At 34.5% G+C, this 17,585-nt stretch overlaps 1 protein-coding gene across 1 annotated transcript in view; it reads right to left on the bottom strand.

The window, feature by feature from the left end:
- The window catches only part of LOC143377161 (midasin), a 187,914-nt gene that overhangs the window by 42,997 nt on the left and 127,332 nt on the right, over positions 1–17,585 (bottom strand). The window lies entirely within an intron of this gene.

Raw genomic sequence — 17,585 nt, 5'->3', positions numbered from 1 at the left:
TCTTTGCCTAATCTATTTGTAATTAAACTTGTTTTTCTTAATGAGAAATTAACAGCTCAATTCGATGTGAGTTTTTTAAGTAATAAATTATTTATGTGACCCATTGGCAAAAGCTGCCATAAGATGTCATATGACAGTGCGCTGCCATATTTTAGCCAGTTTTTTTATATTTCTTGAGGAAGACTACAGCAGACTGCAGGGTTGCATTCAGGTCGAGGGTTGCCATTTCCAGCACTTCCTATAAAGGCAAGCAACTGCGCATTACTGGAATATAAAAATGGCTGTAACTCTGGAACATGGTCAAATTGGGTACACAGTTTATAGGTATGAACGTCTTTCATTGTTTTTGTATCCCCTGTTCATCGTCGAAGTGTGTCCCACATATTATGATACAGCCGGTACTTCACAATATATGTGAGATACGCAGATAAATGAACGAATACGTTTCGTGGTAGTAGTGGACGATTTAAATCTATATCGATGAACGTTAACTGCGACGGGAGGGACTGGAATTGAAATTTTGCGAGCACAGCTACGGTGGTTAGGTAAGGGTGGTCTGGTGGACATGTCAGCTTCACAAAGTTCGAAGTAGCAAGAACATTTAGAGGGACTGGACATGTGGAAATTTAACGGTAATCCACTGAACGCAAATAAAAAAAAAATCTTTAGGGGTGAGCATACGTATATAGTATACTAGCGAAATAGGGTGTGTCCATTTTTTCAGTGTTTTAATTTTCAAAACGACTAGTGGAAAACCGGTACAATTTCAGGTTTAAAATTAACCACTATACCTTTAAATTTTGTGTAACACATTATTTAGCTAATTGGATTTTCTTTTGAATTTATAAAAAATAGGAAAATTAGTAAAATTATTTTTAAAAAATTTAATAATTGAGCTTATGAATCGCAACAGAAGCAAAGAAGATATCGCTTCTTTGGTGGACTTTGTTAAATAGGATTAAATTTACTACGTAGATGACATATGGCTAAATCTGTTGCTAAAGTTACATTTTTTTTTCATTTTGTAATAAATTCACATTTTCATGTGAATGTAATAAATAATAATTTCCACATATTTTTATTTTCATCTTCATGCTTTTATGTAAGCAAGGCTTACTTTAAGCAATATATGAATATGTAATTTGTAGTTTAATCCTACTTACTTCTCACTTTTCTCAACTGTGATTTGAAGTAGCTAAGCCTCACTCAAATCAATTTCTGAAGATAGTTTCAGATTCAGGATTGAAAACAGCATTACTTTGTCACTAGTCATTTTAAGATTTTCAAAAATATTAAATTTACCCATAAAATCGACACACCCTATTAGCGAAATACCCCTGCGCTTGAAGGACTCCATGAAAACACATTTCACCCCCTTTCACGACCCCCTCAGGGGTTGATTAGGGCAAAACCCTGAAATTGGTTTTTAGGCATTTATGTGGGTAGTCTTTCGAAGTAAAACCTAAGCTGATATCGAATCGGGCCTAAGAGATTGTGAGGAGTTCGTGAAAACACACTTTACCCCCTTGGGGATGGAATTTCAAAAAATTCTTTCTTAACCAGCACCTACGTTGTAAAACGAATACACTCTCCGAATTTCATGTTTCTAGGGGTCAGCGGTTTGGACTAGGGCTGGGACTATTTGTCGAATTTTTCGGTATTCGAATATTCGAATACTTCAGTTGCTCAATTATTTGGCGAATATAATTCAAATATCCAAATATTCGAATACTATTCGAATATCCAAGTATTCGAATACTATTCGAATATTCAAGTATTCGAATACTATTCGAATATTCAAGTATTCGAATACTATTCGAATATTCAAGTATTCGAATAGTATTCGAATACTATTCGAATATTCAAGTATTCGAATAGTATTCGAATACTCAAATATTCGAAGTTTATTTGTAGCATTCGAATACTTGTAAAATATTCGAATATTAAATTATTCGAATAGTCCTAGCCCTAGTGGCGATTATATTGTATATGTGTAACGAGTATGTGTACAAATTTCCTATGCGGTTTAAATTAAGTTAAATTAGATTTAGCAGTAGCGTACTTTATAGACACCGATTCTCTCTTTACACACATTTAGTTAAAAATATCTTTTTTTACATTCGGCTTTTCTCTCTTCCTTGAACTAGTAATGATAATAGTAATAACTACACAGAACTTATAATAGCTGAGGTATGTAATAAGTAATACTGATAACTAGTAATAATAATAATAATTATAATATCATTTACACTCTTTAAATGGAATTTTATATGTCCTCAATCACCGATTGACAGCTGTTTCTGAAAGGAGTTCAAGGATTTGAGATACAAGCGGGAAGTTGAGCCCGATATAATTTCAGTTACGGTCACGATCACGGTCACGGTCAGTGAGACGACCGAAACGGCATTTACGGCCGTCTCAAACGGAATTGGTGAGCGAAAATCGATCAAGAGTTTCCTCTCAACCGAAATTGGTGAGCGAAAATCGGTCAAGAGTTTCCTCTCAACCGAAATTGCTGAGAGAATTTCACTCGGAATTACGGTCAACCGAAATTCTTGAGAGACAGAAATACGGTCAACCGAAATTCTTGAGACATAGAATCTCTTGAGTCAATTCTTGGGTCAACCAGAATTCACGAGAGTTAGGAATACGATGGATTCAAAGTGAGAGAATTTGTTACGATTATGATCGCAATCCGCAAGTCGTATTTTTTATTACATTAGAAACCTGTACTTTACAAAGCCGAATTCATCATTTAAATATATACAATTTTGCAATTTAAACCTTTTGCCTATACCGAATAGTTTTTGAGACATTCAAGTAAATATGTTTTCACCCCTTCAATATGGACCATTTGCAATAAAAAAAAAATGTGTCAACATTATTTGCTACTCGACAAACCAGTAAAGTTGCATTAAACTCGCTGTGTACGGATTCGATATGATCTAGGTTAGGGTGGTTCTTAATTTCGACTTTTGAATTTTTTCGCGGCACCCCCGGAATAGTTCCAGTCAATAAAAAAAATCTGTGTAAATTTTGAGTCCGATTAGATAAGGGGAAAATGAGCCCCCGGACCCTTGAACATTTAAATAATACTTAAAAGCGCACAAAGTCGATTTTATTTAATTATCGTCTAAGTTACTGATTACATTAAAAAGCGTGTCAAACAAAAGTTATAGATCAAGACAAGGAGCGTCTTTTATATTTTATTACTTTTTCTCGTGCGACAAACAGTTTTCGAAATAAAATCCGAAAATCTGGAAAAAAGTAAATGCAATTTTTTTTCTAATTTAAAATTTCAAATGCATCTCGAACATTTTTTAATTCCATTTCGCTTCTTTTCCAAGGAAAGGATCCAATCGGGCTCAACCTTTACACAATTTATTTTATTGATTAGAACTATTCCACGGGGTGCCGTGAAGAAAACCTTGAAAAGAATTTCACCAAGAGCAAATAAACGCCACCCTTATGTAGGTATAACAAGCAATCGTGAGGTTTGGAGTAAGAGTTAAGAGAAAGTAGGAAGCACAGGATTTTAATAAGAGACCTGTGGCCGCCAGTGGTCTACTATGTAACAATGCTTCGATACTAGATCATCGCCAAACCTTGAATCTAGTCAACTTCTGTTCCCACATCTCGTGTGTTAAAATCTTTGCTCTGGAGGGTGTTAATCGCCACTAGGGCTGGGATTATTCGAATATTTTACATGTATTCGAATGCTACGAACGAACTTCGAATATTTGAGTATTCGAACGTTATTATTCGAATATTTGAGTATTCGAATGTTATTATTCGAATACTGATGTATTCGAATGTTATTATTCGAATACTGATGTATTCGAATGTTATTATTCGAATACTGATGTATTCGAATAGTATGGTGTGAAGTGGATCAAAATTAGCTTACAAGATTTCACCCTGACAAATGAACCTAACTAAAGAACTTTATTTATAATTCACACCATACTATTCGAATACATCAGTATTCGAATACTTAAATATTCGAATAGCATTCGAATACTTGGATATTCGAATAGCATTCGAATACTTGGATATTCGAATAGTATTCGAATACTTGGATATTCGAATTATATTCGCCAAATAATTGAGCAACTGAAGTATTCGAATATTCGAATACCGAAAAATTCGACAAATAGTCCCAGCCCTAATTGCCACCAAGGCGAGTTCTTATAAATCACTAGCTGTATACTGTCTTCATAAATAATGCCTTGAGCAGACCCTGTTATAGTTTTTGCGAGCAGAATTGAGGGGATTATGAGAACTTTCTCCCCACAAAAGAAAGAAAGAAAGGGGAAGTTCCCAGGGAAAAAAAATTGAAAGAAGAAAACAAACGGGGCATCTTTCCTGATCCCCTCAATGTTGCTTTCGAGAAATATACATACGGGATAGAAATTTCTGGCAAAATTACTTTTCTTCATGTTCAGTGTGCCTCGATAACGTATAGCACTCTGGGAAATCCCTCGCTGAGCGCGCTTGAAAGTATATCAGTTCCTCTGGAACGTGCCATGAATGCTTCTTTCTCAGAGTTGCTATCACTCCACATTCGAAGTTCCTTCCTCTCTGTACCTCTCCATAATCTAAGAATTAAAGCGCACATGCTGCGTCGACGCGACTCTACAGCGGCTTGTGTTTTATCGACAAAGATGTACCGTGCATCTGCTGTTCCCATTGAAGGATCACCTAGATATTTCACCTATCGTACTATGCTCCTACCAATAAAAGTTACATCTGATTTTGCTTGTGACTTCTCGTTGTGACATCTCAATTTTCAATTTGCATTCTATCAAGGGAAAACCCCTCCACCCTTCTTCCTTTAGCACCAATTCTTTTAGAAACAAGGTATTTATACGTATACCTAGGAAGCAACAGTGGAGTCTGCGATGCGAATACTCAAACAGGAAATGGAGAAACTAGGGTCGTCGAATACCGAACCTCGAATCTAGGCATCTCCATTTCCTTGCAATTTGCGTTATTAAGGAGATTTTCTACTTTCGACGGCTCAACAAATATTTTTTTGTGGCTTTATTTTGAGTCTTATGTCGCACTGAAGGCATTTTGGCGAGAACTTGAAATCAGCTGAGTTAGAAATGTTTTAACGAACAATGCTATGGGTTGTTTAAGCGGCTCAGGTAAACTTCAAACGCGTTTTCCTCGGAAAAATGTTTTAGTAAAATACTGCTACGATTTGGGAAAAAAGTAATAACGTAATTGCCTTGAAACGTGGAACATGTGGTTAGAAAAACATATAGTTTTCGTCTGAACTAGGACTATTCGCCTCCGATGACATTTTCTATTTTATTCGGGGGTTAAAAGGATAAAAATGTGGTAGAATTCGCATTACTAACAAGGAGAGTCTCCAAGATGTCCGCCTCCGATTGCTTTGAATTTTGGATATGTTTTAGAACACCGAAAAATAAGATATACGTGTTTTTTTTTTATAGCGGCCTGCTTTTATATTTAGAGGGTGAAACCACCCCTCTAAGGTGGATAGCTTTGGTTTTTGAATATGTTTTAGAGGGCCGAAAAATAAGAAACAGGTGTCTTTTTATTTTGGCCTGTTTGCATGTTTAGGGGGTGAAGCCACCCCTTAAAGTTCATAAGGGTTACAAAATTGTGTTGACTAAAACTTCATATAAATTTCATTTGCGTCATAATTATCCAGCAACCAAAGCAAGCGGAGACGAACACCTGAAAATTATAAAACTTTGAGGGGTAGTTTCACCCTCTAAACATGCAAACAGGCCAAAATAAAAAGACACGCGTTTCTTATTTTTTGGTCCACTAAAACATATAAAAAAACCAAAGCAATCGGAGACGAACACCTGAAAATCTTATAACTTTGAGGGGTGGTTTCACCCCCTAAGTATGAAAACGCGCCGCTATAAAAAAACACGTATATCTAATTTTTCGGTCCTCTAAAACATATCCAAAATTCAAAGCAATCTGAGGCGGACATCTGGGAGACTCCTTGTAAGTAGTCTTTGAACCGCCGCCATTTTGAAAGTTATTATTAAAATGCAATATCCGCGGCTCAGGCGAAAACTATACTCACGTAGATTGTAAATCAGTTTTATTTTCGAATATCCGACCATCCGTTTATCCGGTAGGATGGCTGAAGGTGGGGGAGGCACAGACCGATCGCTCAAAATCGACGCCACACTGAACGATTCCTGCCACGAATATTTACAAACAAACAATGTTTTTTAAAAGTTCAATAATTGTACTTTATCAACATATATACGTTTCAATGGAAAACAATATGTCTCTTCTAGAAAAAATTATTAAAAAAATCTAAAATATATGCTCCCAAATTAGAAAACCCCTTAAGGGGATCTTTAGAAATTTTTTTTCAAAAATATACTACTTGCAGTAAAAAAAACTTTATGGTCTTTCCTTATTCGTTCTTCAAGGATAAAAAACTTTTTTTTCATTTTCCTATAATGGTTCGAATTCTACGTGGCGCTCAGTGCACTGTTGCCAGAAAAGAGGCGTAAACTTTTTGGTCATCTTCTTGAGCATGCGCACTGCAGATCTCACTACTGGCACCTACACTAACTCACAAAAGTATCGGTTCACCCTATATGCAAAATATTTTACATATTAAATCAACCTGAAAGTAAGAATTCACATTTCTAATTCACATTGACATAAACAATTGAAAAGTTGAACACAGTTTATTAAAAAAAATCGCGCAACAAAATATTTGCCCAAATTCAATATTTAATTTATCCAAACCTATTTACAATAAGTTAATACTCTTCTAATATTCCTGCGACTTTATTATACGCTTTAATCTATTAATTATCTATAGATTCAACTACTTCTTCGTGTTCTCCTAAAATATTTACCTCAAAATAGCCTTGGGGATACGAACGGAGATAAAAATGCACACGTCTAGTTTCGAAGAAATAGCTAATTGCAAGCACACAGCGACAAAGTTGCGGCCTAATTCGTCAAAGCGGCACAACAATGCAGCGTGAGGTTTTTTTTTGGAGCTAGCCAACTCTGAAACTGCAAGTCTTCGTCGTATAATAGCGAGGTACGTGACGAGAGCGTCCGTGAAGCCCCCTTTTCTTTTTTCCTCTCTCGTTTTCGTGGTTTTTCGAGCCAGAGATTCACTTGGGAGCATTCCATTGTGACTAAACGGACCCGGAGACCGCGATGAAAACAGCTACGCGCAAAGTAGATAATTATTTTTGCATTTAAATGTTTTTGAGATAGCTCGACCGAATTTACTTAACTTCATATCTCATTAATACTGCTTTAATTTGTTTAGCAACTAATTTATTTTTGTAATTGGTAATTAATTTAGTAATAAATTATATTTTAATTCCTCTAAGCCGTCGAACAATTAAATCCACAGACCATGGTAATACAGGATTAATTGTCTTGTATCCTCTTTTTCTTTGGGTTACATTTACTGTGTTTGAATTATGGCTTTTGCGTTGATCTGACACATCGCCTCTGCCTATGTAAAGGGAAAGGTGAAGGGAGTCGATGTAAGCACCAGTTTGGAATCTTGTAATAACCCTCGACGTTCTTTTCTCCACCCTCGACGGATTTTATGTATACAGGGCGTCAAAAGCCACTTGAGAAATGTTTCCAGAACCGATTTCATAGATGTGGGGATCAATGCTTTTCGATATCTAACCCAGACCTCTGTAGATACGTAATTTCTTCAAATCTCAAAATAACTAACAAGGGGTGGACACCATGTGGTAGACACCGATTTCGATAAGCCTTGGCACGATGGATCTATGCCTTTTGAAGATTTGCCCAAGTCAGAAAAAAAAATTATAAAAAATAATAATTAATGGTAAAAACACAACTGGAGAATTAAAAAAAGTCTGATACTTTGTAAAAATATGTGAAGAATTTTATAAAAATTACTTTTTACCGTAAATAATTCACCACCATGTTGTAGATTAATGCGCATCGCGAAACTTTGCATTTACCTTTTTTTCGATATTTTTTACGGTCTCGCAGATATTCGTGATAACAGAAAAACTCAGTATTTCTTTGAGGAGGCGTTCCCATTTCGTCACCTGTTTTAGAGACGAAATAAAAAATGGGCAAGTGTGTGTGTGGATCCGCCTGAACTACATTTCTCTAAAGTGCCAGATTTTTTTTTTAATTTTCCAGTTGCCGAACTTTCCTCGTTAGTTTCGAATATTTTACACCGTCGTGATTTGAAATTCTGCACCATTGACCTGGCGCCCTATTAAGATGAATATCCTAGACACAAGCGTTGCTGTTAAACAGTATGGGGAAGTATTGCAGAAAGAAAATATTTTCTTTTATAATTCGAAAGTTATGATATGAAGGGTAATGGGGGAAAAAACGGGAACATTGATTTTTCGTGATTTTACAATTTATAGCAGATTTGGTGGCAGCTGGGACTACAGAACTGGCCAATCACAAAGGGTTACAAAGCTCAAATATCCCCGTAAGATAATGTTAAATATTTGGTATGCTAGTTAAAAACAGGAAACGTCCACTCTGCACTCGAACAAAACCCGGAATGCCCCCACTCTTCGTCTAAGCATAAGCTTCTGTCTGTGGTCAAGGTAAAAAAAGAAATTATTTAACAAGAAAATTATATAAAAAAAAAAATTATCATGTTTCTTTACTGTTGGACTAAAGTATTAAAACTTAATTTTCCCGATAAAGCTGTTTTGTGACATCCCCTGTTTTCCCCTTACCCTTCATATATAATTATTTTTAAACTCATACTATTACAAACTTCAAAATCATTGATTCTTGTTAGCAACATATGTTTGATTCCAGTACCAAAACGAAATATCATAAATGACACGACGTTTAAAATTGTAAAGAAAAAATTTCCTTCTTACCACATTTTTTTTCTTGCAAGAGAGATATGTCTATGGTGTACTTAAAATATATTGAGGTTGTGAGTTCGCGTTTGAAATCGTCAGTTTGCTCATTTTGAAGCTAATAATTCGCGACGTTCACTTTACACGATTAAACTCACTGTAAGATGAGCTCCAAAAGTAAAACATTACAAATTTGAGTTGTACATAAAAATAAATATTGATGACGTTTTAGTCCGTTCGTAAAAATTTTTTTTTAAAAAAGTAAAAAAGAAAAACGATTTTAAAGGTGCGCTAAAAGGGGTAAAATAATCTTTTTTGAAATCGGTGCCAAAATAGAAACAAAATTAAATCAGCTCGACGCGTGGCGTCCCACTAAATTTTTGCGCGCTCTAATTCCCGGGCGTTAGTGTGCTAATGGACTATAATGGATAAAGGTTTAGAAATTGATTTAATTCTGTTTCAATTTTGGTACCGATTTAAAAAAAATTATCTTTTTTTAGCGCACCTTTGAAGGCGGTTTTTTACTTTTTTTTATTAAAAAAAAGTTTATTATTTTTTAATTTTTAGTGACCTTTGTTTGAAGTCGGTTAAAATATTTATCGTGGTACCAATTGGGGAATATACTTCCTATAATAACGAAAGATTCATCCAAATCGGTCCACGCGTTACAAAGGGCGAATATTAGGGTGGCTTTTATTTTCGATTTTTGAATTTTCTTCGGGCCACCCTCCGGAATAGTTCCAAATAATTAAAAAAAAATATCCGTGTAATGTTTGAGCTCGATCGGATAACGGGAAATAGTGCTCCTGGGAATTTAACCATTTAAATCATTATTTAACAGCTCGCGAAGTCGATTTTATATATTATTCTTTAAGTTATTGATTAAATAAAAAAATATGTCAAACAAAAGTTGTAGGTCCGGACAAGGAGCATCTTTTATGTTCTATTACTTTTTCTCGTGCGAAAAACGGTTTTCGAAAAATGTCCGAAAAACTAAAAAAAAAAACACTTTTTTCCCCTCAAATTTTGAAAGTTAAAATGCTTCTAGAACACTTTTTATTTATGAAGGCGAATAAAAAATGGAATTTTTAATTTCGAAGATTATTTTTTAAACATTTAGGGGGGGGGGCATATAACGAAATATGCGAAAAAGATAAAAAAAATTCTTATTTTCAGTTTTTGATATCTCATGAATATTTCCTGAATATTTGTGACCGAAATTTAAATAATTAAAGTTAAATAATTTGAAAACTACCGAATCAATTTTTCTAAAAAAATTTATTTTGAATGTTACTGAACTTCATCCTTAAACACTGAAAATAAGAAATTTTTTTGTCTCCTTTTCGCATATTTCAGTATATGCCCCCTCATCTTAAATGTTTAAAAAATAGTCCTCGAAAATAAAAATAACATTGTTTGTTCTTCGTCTTCATACATAAACAGTTTTCGAGAAGGACTCAAACTTTAAAAATTTGAAAAATAATGTTTTTTTTTTAGTTTTTCGGACATTTTTCGAAAACCGTTTGTCGCACGAGAAAAAGTAATATAACATAAAAGATGCTCCTTGTCCAGATCTACAACTTTTGTTTGACATATTTTTTTATTTAATCAATAACTTGGAAGATATTAAATAAAATCGACTTCGCGAGCTGTTAAATAATGATTTAAATGTTTAAAGGCCCAGGGGCACCCTTTCCCGTTATCCGATCGAGCTTCAACTTCACACGGATTTTATTTGAATTATTTGGACCTTTTCTGGAGTGTGCCCGAGGAAAATCTTTGAAAAAATTTTTACCAAGAGTAAATAAGAGCCACCCTAATATATACATCGACCAAAATCGTTTTAATTTGGAAATGCACTTCGACAGCATGCTGCCCGTTAAGGGGTAGAAAGAAACGGAAGCTGTCGGTGCAATCAACTTTATCCATGGCGCACGGTTGCACGCTGCAGCCCCTTATTTCCGTTGATGGAAACACTTTCACCATCTTTGATTGAAGCCCTCCTTCCCTGATTGTTTTTCAAGAGTCCAGTAGCGGGATAGAGCCAGGTGCGCGAACAAGAACCCGGCGCCGAAAATATTCATTTTAGCGTCGAGAGAGGAACGGTTAACTAGGAGCACGTAAAAAGCTGAGTGCAAGGGAGGTAGGTATTTTCCAAGAGAAGCTGCATTTGGGGCGGCGCATTATTGGATTCGAGGAGGGACGATTGCTCACCGGCGATTCAGGAGGCAGAAATAGAAAAAAATTGGGGAACTTCTAAAACTACTGGGAGATAAAATTAAAGCTGTTCGATCGTTAGATAGGCAAAAAATTTCCACGATGAAAACATTTCCTAACGAAACCGCTTTCCCTTCTTGCTGAACCTCCATTACAGAGTTCCACGTGTAATTTTCTGTAGCAGAGACGTGTTATTATTACTAAGTGTTTGCAGGTTCGACAATTTGTGATATCATCAATCTTAATCAAAAGATTTAAATATTCTGTTTTTTGATAGATACAATTATTTAATAAGTTATTTTTCTGATTTCTGTGCAATTTGTTTTTTTTTTTTGTATTGATTTGTATTTTCCTTTTATGTACTTTTTTTGTTGTAGATTTATTTTTCTATATACACAGGGACTTGGTCCTGCTGAATTCATAAATAAATCCTTTAAAGGATCGCTCGAATTTTTTATGAGAATTATATTATTGTTAAGTTGCAATTTTTGGTGTGCAAACAAGTGTTAACTAATTGTATGAGTGTTTAAATGTACATGATATAAAAGGGATTAAACGTGAGTTTGTTTTGAAAGCTCTTGTCAAGTTACGTTTTCTTGTGAATTAAATAAAAATGAATATTAATAAAATTAATTATACATTTGAAGACTGACGTATGCCATTGCGACAAGTGTTTTCAATCTGATTTTTGAACTCATTATTTTAAAGTGTGATCACTTTTAATGAAATTCTATTTTAATTACACACTGTGCAATTTTAACCCTTCGTGGTCACACCTTCTTATAATCACAAGTTGGACATTTTTTGAGTTACCATTTTCGTATTTTTGAAACTTTTAACTTTTCAGTGATAATTGTACGTTCGTAATACTTATGCAATCATGGTCTAATAGACTTTTTCTAGAAATGTAAATTTTAATACGATAAAATTTGTAGATGAAAATTAGCGAATTCCACGGTTGTAGGAAAAAAGCGATTTTTTAATTTTTTTTATATTTTTTTTCTTGCGATAAATTCCCTTTGGAAGTCGTAAGGACACGACATTTTAACTCGAAAATTATTCTTGGGGTGCAATACACCCCGTGTGACCACGAAGGGTTAATACACTAATATGTATTTAAAAATAAACAACGAGGATGCATTTTATTCGGCACAAATAATTTAGTATTCACAAGATGTGAAATTTTATAAGCAAGTGCGGACTTCCTACAATTTTTAACACTGCATAAGAATTTCGCAAAGTTGCATCCTATTCCTTTTTAATATGTATAGGTATATATTCAAGTAGCTATCAATTATTTGTAAAAATTTCAGCTGAATGATAATCTTAATAAAAAAAACTGTCGGAATGATTTCATTCATTACATCCATTTTTGTGTATTAAAATATTTAATATGCATTAAAGCTTGCCCCATAGAAATGATAAATTAGAAACATTGCATTTGTAAATTTACAAATTTCAACTTTAACAATGAAAGAATACCTATTATGCAATAGGTGAATGACCATTAGGCAAGGAAATGTCGATTATAAAGTTAAACATTATTATATGTTTATAAACGGAGTGTAGTTGCACTTTTAATATCCTATATTTTTAGTTAAGGGTATTAAGGGGTTATACCTAGTCAGGCGACAAAAAAGAGGCGAATATTTGTGAATTTTTTTTGAAGAAGCAGAAGCATATATTTTTACAAAACTTTTTGCGTTTCAAAGAGCAACATTTAAAGAACATTTGGTAATTTTTTCGTAGAAAAATATTTAAGTTTATAACAAAATAACAAGCGACATCCAAGAAGCATTTTTAAAAATTTGGTTTTGCGGTGAACACTGCCATTCGGAACCAGATTATCTAAAATCAAAAAACAAAAAAGATTTCGTCAGTATATTAATGTATCCTCTGATTAACGGAGGGAATTTCCGAAAGATTAATTTAAAATAAAATGGCGGCTGTTTAAAGTTAAAGTCCTGATTTTTACACGAAAAAATCACGCGAAAAATCAGGATTTCAACTTTAAATAGTCGCCATTTTGTTGTAACTTAATATTTCGGAAATTCCCTCCGTCAATCGGAAGATACATTAATATACTAACGAAATCTTTTTTGTTTTTTGATTTTAGATAATCTGGTTCCAAATGGCAATGCTCTCCGCAAAACCAAATTTTTAAAAATGCTTCTTGGATGTCGCTTGTTATTTTGTTATAAACCTGAATATTTTTCTACGAAAAAATTACCAAATGTTCTATAAATGTTGCTCTTTGAAACGCAAAAAGTTTTGTAAAAATATATGCTTCCGCTTCTTCTAAAAAAATTCACAAATATTCGCCTCTTTTTTGTCGCCTGAGTAGGCATAACCCCTTAAGCAAACATTAATAAGTACAATTCTCATAAAAATTATGCGGTCATTTACTGGGCTTCTACAAGTTTCGCATTTTATAATTTTTTTTTTAAATTACGACAAGCATAAGTAATTATTTTTATAGAAATTTCAAGAAAAATAAATTGAAATGCAATTTCAACAGTTGTTTTCTTATACATAAATATATTCAAGTGTTAATCTCAAAGGTCCATGGATTCAACAAATTCGGTCATTCACTGGTTGGTTCACCCTCTGTGTATTCACGAATGACGATACTGTTACATTAAGAAAAATGAGATCCGTGGCTGTAAAAGAATTTGCTTCTCGAATTTCAACGTCACTATCTCACGTGTCTATTGAATCATTAATGACGAATCCAGTGGAACAACAGTGGAGCTTCATGCAAAATTAAAGGATGCAAGTGCTTTTAAATCTTGTATGCGTTGTATAATGCGAGTACTTCAGACATTGGTCGTTAATTATCGAAGCAACGCAAGCACGAGATACTCGCAGTTTCCATGTGGTTCGCGGAATTTAAAAGTCCCCTAATCTCGAAAAACTGCGTATTTCGGGTATGCACGCACTGCTATAAATTACGGGATAAGCTGCAGTTCGTTGCAAGTGGTTAAACGTCCTGCGTGCTCGTGTAAATTTCAAATTTAAATAATTTTGAAAACTGAGCTATCTATTCTGATTCAAAAATTTCTCATTCGACGAATCAGATAATGGACCTACAATATTAACAGTTACATATTTGACGTCATACAAATGTTTAGATTCTAAAAGAAATTATATTTTTGTCGGAATTTATTTACATGCTAAATTGAACGGTCTTCGAGGAATTTCGTGAACCTTACCTGCGTTGTGGAATAATAATTTGATAAAATTGTATCGGCGGAGGTAATTTGTAAGTAGTCTCGAAGTGGAATCAGGTTGTCGCGATTTTATTCCGCGTACATTTGTAATATCGTTATCGAAAGTAATAAAATGGAATATCGGTAAATGCCCCTGCAAAATGGTCTATCGGAAACACATAACTTACGAGTAATTTCATGGTTTGCGGCTTGAATTTCAGATATATTCACTTGGTAGATAAAGAAAGATAAAGATAAAGGAAGATAGACAAAGATAAAAAAATATGTGGATACGCAAGAATTCATTTCTTTTTGTGTGAAAAGGCCTTAATTGTTGCCACTGTCACTGAAAATAGGGATGTGTTGATTACAATAGTTGCATAGGATAAATGGGAGGCAAGAGGATAATTATTAATTACTGTCAATGCAATTTTAAGACATTGGTTTAGTTTCAATTTTAGGTTTAATCTTACAGGGGATGCTGGGCAACTCGAAAATCTAAAAGATTTTGAAAGTTTGCAGAAATGTAATTCAAGCGGTGCTAATAACCATTCTTTGTTTCGGCAATGAAACGACTCTGGGGATGAAAGCACCTCAAAGAAATTGTGAGTTTTTGTATCATCGTGAGTATAAAGGTGATAAAGAATTTTTGAAAAAATGGTGATGTAGATAAATTTTGAAAAATTGATATATTTCGAAAATTCTTAATCGCCATATTATAGGATTTCAAAAACCGTCAAACTTGTAATTAAACATTTTTTCGATATCTTTTACGGTTTCGCAGCTATTCACGGTAGTATGAAAACTCAGAATTTCGTTGAGGGGGTGTTTTCACCCCTAGGGCTATTTCATTGCCGAAACAAAAAATGATTATGCTGTCAGCAAAAGTTGAGCTACATTTCTGCTAAGTTTAAATTTTTTTTGAATTTTCGAGTTCCCCAACATCCCTTGTTAGTCCATTTTAATTTTAACTGCATATAATCCAATATCATGTGCAGTAATATTTTATGGAAAAAATAAGCTCAGAATTTTATCTTCTCTAGATCTCTAGAAGGAGATCAATTAATTAAGTAATCGTAGATATAATTAAACGCTAGTAACTATATATATATATACACGTCCCTGGTATTACTATATGGGCTACAGCTGAGCCGCCTACTGCAACGTAATTACGTTTTCGTTTCACGCACGAGTGCATATATCGAGGGTTTGAAAGTGCAAACCTTGGAACTGAATTTTACCGAAAAAAATTTAGTAGTGCGCTACATGAGTCGTATAAATTATTATATACGTTGTGCAGTAACTATACGCAAAATCTGAATCAAATCGGTGACTCGAACCTTATGTAGGGGAGACCGGGGAAAAAGTGACGTGAAAAAAGTTTGAAGTCGAATAAAATTTTTACCATGCAATAAAATTGTGTGAAAATAGATTCATAATATAATTTGAACATTACTATTGATAAATGACGAATAGCAATACTTAAAATAATCTTAAAGAATATTAAAATTCAACTTGAAAAGAAAATGCCAAAACGACCACTTTACCCCATTAACCTAATCCAGACCCCATATATGGGGTAAAGTGAGCTACTATCTGGGGTAAGGTGAGCTGAAATAAAATACGAGTTTTAATTAAGGATATAGGTAATTATCAACCCCTTGCGCTGGGATGATGTGTGTAGCATGACATTTTAATTTATTTATTTATTTATTTTTATTTATTTATTTATTTTTTTTTTGAACCGTGGTTGTTAAAAACTGTGGTAGATTTTTCATTTTTTTGAGGTTAGATTCTGTTCCATCAAGCCGCGGGGTTTCCCAGCTAGCTGCCAGGTTAGGTTATTGCGCACAACACTCGCGCATCTTTTCGTCGCAGCTCAGTTTACCCCGGACACTTTGCCCCATATGTGTACTCAGTGGAAAATTAATTATTTAATAACGTTAGGGTTAATGTTTTCTCAAACGCGTATACATGTATGTTTATGAGCTTGTTATAAACACGCAGAAAAACTTTGGAGTTAAAATAACACATTTAAGACTCATTTACCCAAAAACCTAAATTGAAAAGAAAACCAATTGGAAGTCTCTAAAACAGGAGTGTCGAACTCCCCCACTCCTGGAGCCGCACGAGTCGGGCCCCGGGTCAGCCGGTTCCCCCACTTACTTTTCTCCAGGCGCTGCACGAGACCCGGCAGGGGGGAGAGTGAAGTAGGCGTGGAGGGGGCCGTTCTCCTACGGCTCTACGGAGCAGGCGAAGAGGAGAGGGAGCCACTGCGGCTCGTGAGCCGCTAGTTCGACACCCCTGCTCTAAAACTTCATTTTTAATTTTTTAAATGAATTTCCATCTTTCGATATCTGAATGTGCATAATTATCATTGTGGTATTGCACACATTTATTACGTCACCAAAATTTGTAAATATATTCCATTTAATAATAAAGAATAAATTAAGAAAGTCACCTAACCCAGTCACCAGTCAGCGGACTCGAGAGTCGCATGTCCAACTACGAACGCGACATTTCCACAATCTTTTAAATTCAAAAGTTCATTTAACATCATTTTTTATTTCCACTTTTAAAAAAAATAAATTTTAACTTTCCTTGAAAATGGTCTGAATTATTCACCGAAACGTTGGAAACTGTTAAAAAAATGTTTCAAAATTGCAATTACTTTTTATATAAATATTCGAAGGACCGAACCAGTGTGCCGAAACAACACTCTTTTAATTGGAACGATTTATGCGGTCGAAATTCAAATTATTTTATTTATAAATTAAGAAATCTCATTTTACTCCAAGGTTCACTTTGCCCCGGTCTCCCCTAAACAATTATCTCACTAAAAATTATTTACATTACTCGACCAGAAATTTATTCACATAAATTCTTATTCGACCAAAAATTTATTCACATAAATTCTTATTCGACCAAAAATTAATTCAAATAAATTCTTATCCGATCGAAAATTTATTCCGATAAATTCTCCCCCGACTAAAAGCTGATCCGTTTGCGTGGAACAAAATTTTATTCGTCACCCTTATTCGTCACTCGTCAACGGAATAAAATTCTGCCCGCCTCTGTTCCCCGTATCATTCGAATAAATTCGTAATCAATAAAAACTCAATTACCATTTCGCACCGGACTAAAATTCCGCCCTGCCACCGCGAGGGGCGGAGTGACCGCGGCCGCGGGCGCGCGGGAAGTGTCAGCAAACTATTATCGGTAGGGATAACGCTAAAGATAATCCGAGGCGTCAGAATTTATCCCGCAGGATGAGTCGAAGGGGGTTCTAGCCCACGAGTGGCAC

Source organism: Andrena cerasifolii, chromosome 15 (genome assembly GCF_050908995.1).
Source record: "Andrena cerasifolii isolate SP2316 chromosome 15, iyAndCera1_principal, whole genome shotgun sequence".
In the NCBI taxonomy this organism is placed as follows: domain Eukaryota; kingdom Metazoa; phylum Arthropoda; class Insecta; order Hymenoptera; family Andrenidae; genus Andrena; species Andrena cerasifolii.
The sequence above is the reverse complement of the archived record's forward strand: the minus strand, read 5'-3'. Positions and strand labels throughout refer to the sequence as shown.